Genomic DNA, 8532 nt, shown 5'->3' on the forward strand with positions numbered 1-8532 from the left:
TGTGACCTGGACAACGTCTTGGTCAGTTACTTGGAGATTATGCTTCCATTGCTCATGCTCGCCGGGACACACTGCCGTCACCGTTGTCAGAGTCTTTGTCGCTGGGGGCGGGACTGGTCCCTTCCTATTTCCTAGTTCCTACTTGATTCTGCCATGACCTGATTGCCCTTGCAATGCAACGGGGGCCTAAATATTTTATGTGTTAGAAATAATACAATAATAGAACCCCACATAGTTCTTTTATAGAGAACTTCGCAAACCTCGACTAATCTATATCATGCAGGGAAAGTATCAATCATATATATCTTCAGAATCCCCATACACATCAAGCAGCATTATCTCCCTTTTATTACTTTTATAAATCATTCTTATTTCCTCCAACCAAACTCACCATGTCTATATCCTTTGAGCTAAGGGAATATTTGTACTATGCAGAGGAGAAGATTAACACTCCATATTGAGAGAACAAATCAAGTTTAGTATAGGTGCCATGCCAGTGGCATGTTTGAGATCATGTCGTCGCTGCTGAACCTTGTACTATGTCATCTAGCAGAACACGTTATCATTTGCGTCGTATATATTTCCCTTGATGCATGGGTGGAGCTGAACATGCCCTGAACTCTGATCTCCTTTCCTGCTTTGACTTCAATAAACTTGAGTACATAGTATGCACAGTACTACTACTGTACAACATATAATTAATATTTTACTGTGTGAAAAGAAATTAAGTCAAGACCCTGAAGAATACTACAAAAATATCTAAATGTCCACAACGATGTTCTTAAATTCTGGAGAAAGCTCGTAACCCAGATGTAGATTTCAAGCTGGAAGTTTTATGCACAATCCTTTGTATGTTTGGCAAGAAAAATAATATCAATGAGCTTCTAGCTTCTGCATCAATGAATATATACCAGAATCTAGCCTTTTGTACCCAACCAAACCTAGAAAACAAAGTCTAGAGAGAGGGGGGGGGGATAGAGTCTGTCCACTTGCTCTGTAACATTAGGAGCCATGACATGCCAGTTTTCTGCTCAACTATTCGAAGTATAAACCACTTTTACTACTGAGTGCCAACTCGAGAAACAAAATCCCATTGTCATCTTACTACGTAGCAGTAAGCGTTAATTAAGAAGCAATATCTCATATTGTGTAGCTAGAAGAAATTAACATATTAGTCATTAAAGTTGACTCACGGCATTCTTCCTGGGGGCATCCAGCCCTAGTTGATAGCAAGAATTCTTCATGTACTCTTTGGTCGCCTTTCCGCACGTCACCTACGGCATAGTCATAACCTGCACGAGCGAGTGCCAAGAACCCAAATTAAATTAATCGCCAAATAACAACTTGGAACTTGTGAAGAAGCACAAAATGCTAGAGTCCAGAAATAAAGGCAGATTAATTCTACTAAAGTTTTAAGATATTGATCTTTATGGTTTGATAACATGTGAATAGGAATTTTGGAAAAAAGTGGTGGCAAGTCATACAACAGACAAATAAATTTGTCCAAGAACTGATCCTCCATGTCCGGAGAGAACAATCACAGCTACATGGAAGATTTCTACAAGTTTAATTGAAATTTTATGAGCATATTAACATCCTCCGAAGTCTGAATCTCTCCACCTTCCACTCCATGGGCATTGTCTTCCATGTGATAAATGTAACTACTTCGCATGAAAGGTATAATATAAACTCCCAACAGAAGGTCAGAATTAACATGTTCAAATCCCGCACTTGTATTGATGGACAAACGGTTCACGGTTCATGACTTGCACACAGACAACTCTTGTGTGGTCAAGAAAGGGACCCATTCATTGTTGCTTCTTTGTTTCTCTGATCAGCTTTTTCTAGGACTGAACTGAAGAAGAGGTTATTTAGATTCAGAACCTAAAACCTTGCTTGTTGTAGAGTCCCTCTCTGAATTCCACATTTTTTGCAAGAGCAGTCATTGTACATCAAAATTTACCATGTGATTCATCAGGAAAAAAAGGAATGGAAAAATGCCATGCTACAAACATAATATAACTGAATACGCATTGTCATATACAGTAGGGATTACAAGACGCATAGCTTTAATATCATCATTTTCCCACAAAAAAAATCTCTAATATCAACATTTTGCAGAGGGAAAGGCTTTAGATTTTTAGTGCATTAACATCAAAAGATAGCGCTAACAATAGAAAAGAAGTGGCTTATATTTAGAGAAGTGGTACAGGAATGAAAGGTAAGCAATATACATAAATAGCAAGATATTCTATGATACACACACACATCAGGTTTCTGATGGTCCACACAACATCAGAAATAACAATATATATCTAGAAAAGAACTATGTGGGGTTCTGTTATTCTGATCAATTGAGAAAGCCACAGCCTCCTTCCCATGAGAGCATGATCCGTGAATTGCAGCAGCTAGCCACTACAACATGAGAGGAGCATAGTTGCACGGCAACCGTCGGTGACCCAAGTGTAACGGAATTAACTGCTTGTGTGATCTTAATACGAATTAAATTGATGTACCCAATACGTTTGTCAAGACAAATCCAAAAACAAAACTGCTTGTGCGACCATACGAATTAAATTGCTGAATCTCGGTTAGTGGAAAAGATATTAATAACCTACAGGGTAAGATTCCAATCCTAATGTTTGCTAGCATGCATAACAATGTGACTCCCAGCATGCACCAACAATACGAAAAAATTAGAGTTGGAAGGCACCTGAATTCCTAATACAGAGAACATGATGAGCAAAAACTAATTCAAGTTCAACAGAACCAAATCCTACAGCTCACCCATCTTATGAGGTAAGGGTTCCTGCTTCCAAGATATATTTTTCTCTGCAAATTCAGATGAACATTATAAGGATAATTAATACATGGCATGGCCATAAATTATATCCGAAACAAAATTTGTTGAAGCAAGAACTTGAGCAACAATTTCCAACGGCGTGGGTTACCTCTGATCTCTGTGGGGGTGAGAAGGTCCTAAGTGAAGGACGAAGCAGCCATAGTGGATCCATGACCAGAGATGGCATCCTGTAGATGCCAAACCATAGAATATAGGGCATGTTTGCTAAAAGACCGCAACACCTCCGATAGCTCAATTAGGTCGGCTGAAGGTAAACAACAATTAAAACTAAAAATGTGCATCAAAGATAAATCGAAAAAATGCGCAGCAAAAACAAAAAGCATGCACATATATATATATATATATATCATTATGAGTGCCCAGATCTTGTTGGAGGTGCTGTGTCTAGGCAAAAAAAAAGGTCAACACCTAACTGTAACTTCTTTATATGATTAAAAAAAATCTGCAGATATACATTTGTTAAGCAATAGGAGCCGGCGTACCCATGTGTCTTGAGACTAAATATGATGTAAATTAATTAGCAAACCATTATTCTAATAACCCGATTCACTCCCACCATCATAACATGTTTTGAATCATATGAAAGGAGATTTAGTCTCATGATGTATTCATGTGGAGTTTACCTCAAGGATCTGTGACTGAAACTGGTTCAGACAAACACACAAACACCTTGTGTGCAAAAAATAACTGAGAACATCCACAAGCACATGAGCGTCCAAATTTGAGGTGAAAGTGGTGCAGAGGGGACGGCCAGGTCGCCAGCAAGTGCAACGACGACCAGCTCGCGGTGGCTTTGGTCGAGCGGCGAACGCAAGCCCTCCCGAGCGGCACACAGCGAGGAGCTCGGGCACGCGGGAGAGGAGGAGCTCGGGCACGCGGGGAAGATGAGGAGCTAAGGTGGAACGGTGGTGCAGGGTGCTGTGATTGCCGGCGTCGGCGGCGGCCGGCGCGTCACCGGATCGAGCGCCGCACGGGCCGCGTGCCTCCTGGCGGCTGGGATCAGGAGGCGTGGGAGAGAGGAGAGCTCGTGCAGTCGTGCTCGTGTCTGTTTTTTTTATTTACAACCCCGGACGAAACGTTTTTTTCACTTAAAAACAGGGACTGCGGGTTGATTTCTTAGAAAGAGAGGGACTTCTATGAAAAATTGCTGACGTACGACCAGAAGCAATAAGCGCTTTATTAGTAGGTAAAGATATATATATATATATATATATATATATATATATATATAGGTAGAGATAGAGATGGCGCTCCAGAACAGCAGAATGGTATGCGTGAATTTTTATTTTGGATAATGCTTCTGTGCACTTTGTTGAACTGGAATTTGTCTGGTATTTTAACTGAAATATATGTAATATTCATGGCAGAGGAAATGTTGTGGCAAGATTAACTGCGGGGAAGCAGCACCACATGGAACCTAATTCATCTATTCATGTTAAGAAAGGCTCTGAAACGACACCAGAAGATGGAGGGAGGGTGCCTTGCCCGACCAAATGGAAATAAAACATATCCTTCAGAGGTTATTCCGTGTTATTCAGTTAACTTCCTGAAGCGCAAACCTGCACAAGGCTTCAAGATCGGCAAAAACGAATCTTTGTATGTGTTCTCTTTAACGGCGCCTTTGGTCCTCCTAATCTTTTGGACAACAGTTACCTACTGTGTATTTTCACATGTATTTTTTATTCTGTCATGCATTCTTTTGTACATTTGTTTTAGCTATCGTGTGTTTTGCCGTCCAAATGAACATTCAAGATCTAAAAAATTTAAGAGACAAATGCAAGTCTACTTAACCAAAAACTCGTAAATTTCAACTACCAAAAACATGAAGAAGCATACAAAGTCTTATCAAAACATAAGATGTAACTGACAACTACAAGCTTATACAATCACACTAAAAAACTTAAGATTCAGAAGCCTTCACAGGACATCTACACAGGTGTCTAAATAAAAATTGTCCACAAAGGAAGGATATATGACAGAATGCAGCTATCGAAAACAGAGTTTAAGATGACAGAATATATTCAAGAAAAATATAGATAATGCGCTCACAAGACAAGCTTAAGCTGACTCACATGTCCTGCTCACGCACATGCTCTAGAGCAAGCTTTGCGTGAAGGAGGAGCCGGCCGTGCAGCCGTTCCCGAGGCCGTGGAGCCGTGGAGGTTGAGCGGCGGAGGAGAAAGGGGGCAGCGACCGGCGGCGGCGTGAAAGAGGCGACCGGCGGCGGCTTGCGTTAGAGGAGCTAGGGATTGGACTGATTTGGGGAACGGCCGATTTCTCCCAGCTCGTGAGCTCGGTGAAGCTCCCTCCTCTCATTTGGGCTGGGCTACAGGGTGTACAGGGATCAAGTGAAAAGCCCATCGTTTTTTTTGTGGTTTGACATTTATTGGACCAAAAAAGTTTCCATAATTAATGGGCTTCCCAGTCCTCTATTTGAACTTGCATCAAATTATTATGTTTGTCTAAAAAATCAAATCATTATGTTTTAAAATCCTGCATATCAAAGAGGCCTTTAATAAATCCATCAAAAACATTATTTATTCAACCATTTTCAAAACAATAATGATGGTGCCCCACTGTGCTAGTTTAAGTTAACTGTTCTACAAGAATTCTGATGTGCAAGAAAAGAAAAGATCAGATGAGCTGAGGACAAAGGCGCACTGCGTCGCCAAGCCCGCAAACGTTTCAAGGTTAGATTGTGAAATTCACTGGACTCACAAGTAGATTATAGGAAGCACCAGGAGAGATCCAAGATCAGACTGTTAAGGTCACTGAATTCATAAGTACTTCATCCGTACCAAAATATAAGAAGTTTTTTGCAGTTCAAGCCTGCTGTCGATTAGTACAGAAGATAACCATTACAAACGGCACAAACACAAACTAACCTATCGAGACCAAACCGGCAGAAATACCAAAACCATCCTTCCCAAGGACAACCTCCCGGAGCCAGAGCGGCGGCACGATTGATCGCCTAGGGTTTAGTAATATGGTTATCAACAGCGTAAGTTATGCCGGTTTGCTGGATTGTATGGCGAAAAATTACATGCAAAAACTCGCAAAAATACTAGCAGTAAACGCTGCGGGCCTTTATTTTTCATGTAAAGAAACCATCAGAGTACTACATTTAATAATACTCGAACGCACCATCAAGCATCGTTACTCGCATTCAACAAGAGTCCAAGACAACTTTCCCTACCCACCAGTTCTCCATCAAGTCCTGAACACAAGTCAACATCTGACCACTCTCCACACATAGCCGTGGAGGAGGTAAACAAAAGGTACTCCCTCCGGTTTTTTTTTATTCTGCATATTAGGTTTGTCCGAAGTCAATCTCGTTCAACTTTAACCAAATTTATACAAAAAATTATAGACATTCACATATAACAACACCAATATCATTAGATTCATCTTAAAATATATTTTCATATTATATTTACGAAATCAATAAATCCCGAACGTACCACGTTTTGTCTTCTCGTCCCGAACGTGCTCATTGCCATTGGATCGAAACGCACACATCTTGACGCTCCCGGCTGGCCACGTCATCCCAGCGGCTCGTTCGGGACGAGGGCGAAGTCTCCCGAACGCCCTTTCTTTTTGGCCAGTACTAGGCGCCGGTCCGCCGGCGCTAGATTCGGCCGGTCAGACCCAGCCGTTCGATCTGGTACAGTACAGCCGTCCAAAAAAATCATTCGCCCTGATCTAGCCTTCCCTTCCGTCTTCTTCCTTCCCACGAATCCCAAATAAAATCCCATGCCGATGTCCCCGCGGCTCCGCCTTCGTGTGCAGCTCGGCGAGGGGAACGACTGCCGGCCGCCGCGCGCTTGCACCTCTATTCCTTGTAGCCCCTCTGCTGCTCGCCGGAGAACCTTCTCGCTAGTTAATTTTCAGTTACAAGCTCCACCTCAGAGTTGCAACTCCCCCGTCAACGCTCCATGGTTGTGGCACCCAATGTGTCGCCTCCGCCACTCGTCGTCGACCCTCGCTGCGACTGACGACCACCATTAAACGACATTGAGTGGATGTAGCAAAATACATCGCCGGGTAGTAGCAAAAAACACCAACGGTGGCAGCAAGAAAAATTGGTCGCCGGCGTCACAGCTCCGCCACCACGGATGTAGCAAATTACCTCGCCGATAGTAGCAAAATTAGACGACGATGGCAGCAAAAAGAAATTTGGCTGCCAGCGTCGCAGCTCCGCCATCATGGATGTAGCAAATTACCTCGCCGATAGTAGCAAAATCAGACGACGGTTGCAGCAAAAATATCACCGTCATCGCGGGGGCGCAGGTCCGCCATGATGAATGTAGCAAAATCGTTTGCCGGCTGCAGCTTTTTGCGCCGCTGCTTCCAGCTTTTTGCATCGATGGTTCCAACATTGGCAGCGACGGTATGGTTGCAGCTCGCGGACCGCCGACCGCCGATTAGCCGCTGTGCAGGTTACAGCTTGCCGACCACCGGATGTAGCACCGCCTGATGCCGGTTGTAGCGCCGCAGCCGTGGGGAGGCAAGAGCTGCGCGAGCACCGCATCAGCAAAGTCGCTCCTCGGGAAAGATTGACGTGCTTGCCCACCATGGCTTGCAGTCTGGAGGAAGGGGATTTGGGAAGAAAGAGATGTGGAAAAACGAGTGGACGTTGTTGTCTTGGGGAAGATAAGACGAAGAAGGAAGCGGTGCGTGTGGGGCCAGAGTGACGTGTTGCATGCTCGATGGCGCAAAGCGCGTTAGCGAGCGAGGCGTCCGGCCCAGTTTCGGCCGGTTCGCCGATTACAAACGTTTACCTTTCTTTTTCGCTCCGCACCCCACACTGGTCTCCTTCACCTCATCCATTCCCCACACTCCCACAGATCAGGAGCAAATCCCGAGCGACCCCGCGGCTCTCCATGGGCGGAGGCAACGGCGATTCCGGCGTTTCCCGGTGTGCGCTGCAGAGGAGAGTGGAGGTGGAGGCCCGGCGACGAGCTGCCTAGGACAGCGGCATGGACGCTTCCCCATCTCGCGGGCTCATCTCAAGCTCGGGCTCGACTGTGGCCAGGCCCGTCGCGTCCTCTATGGCCAGTTTCGGCGGCTCCTGCAGCCGGCTTGCCTCGTCGTTCCCCGCCTCCATCCGTCGATGGGGGAACTCCGGATTTTGCGGGAGGAGGCCATGGACGCTGGTGGCCAGCAACCTTTGCCACGCCCCGTCCCCCTCTCCAACTCTCCGACGATCCTCCTCAAGGTCGGCGGCGGTGGTGATGACGACGAGGGAGCCGAGCACGCGGCGGCTGGCTCGAGCGCATGGAGGCGCACTGCGCGCGCGGTCTCGCAGCATCTTCTGTGTAAGCAGAGCTCAAGACAGCCGTGCCGTGCACCCAATCCACCAAGTGCCGCCTCCTCCACCAGGATGCCGTCTTCGCCCACCATGTTCAGGTTCAACGCCAAAGGCACCATAGACTGCGGACGTGGGAGATAGAGCTGCTCCCCAAGTCAGGGGCGCCTGGACGGGAGGTCGCCTTCAACATGGTCGACTGCAATTTCAAGTTCTTCGAGGGCAAATGGTCTGTCCAGGAGGTAATTTGATCATACCCTGTTGTTCTTGCTCATAATTCAGATTCCCAAATTGCTATGCTAGACATGTAGACATCCAAATTGATAGCCTTGTGGAAGCCTAGGTTCATCATCATTCTGGA

General features: G+C 45.2%; 1 long non-coding RNA gene across 6 annotated transcripts; it reads right to left on the bottom strand.

Moving 5' to 3' along the window:
• Positions 1–261: 261 nt before the first annotated feature.
• LOC119318186 lies at positions 262–7484 on the bottom strand. Of its 6 annotated transcripts, none has more exons than XR_005154004.1 (5): positions 6993–7484; positions 4936–6854; positions 2952–3107; positions 2788–2832; positions 262–1292 (listed from the first exon to the last, which is right to left on the bottom strand). It is a non-coding gene; the product is annotated as an uncharacterized LOC119318186 (long non-coding RNA). The 6 variants fall into 6 exon arrangements; XR_005154001.1 differs by having other exon boundaries at positions 262–634; positions 1194–1292; positions 4936–7484; XR_005154002.1 differs by having other exon boundaries at positions 262–643; positions 1194–1292; positions 4936–7484.
• Between the last annotated feature and the right edge of the window lie 1048 nt (positions 7485–8532).

This window comes from Triticum dicoccoides, chromosome 6A, assembly GCF_002162155.2.
Source record: "Triticum dicoccoides isolate Atlit2015 ecotype Zavitan chromosome 6A, WEW_v2.0, whole genome shotgun sequence".
Classification (NCBI taxonomy): domain Eukaryota; kingdom Viridiplantae; phylum Streptophyta; class Magnoliopsida; order Poales; family Poaceae; genus Triticum; species Triticum dicoccoides.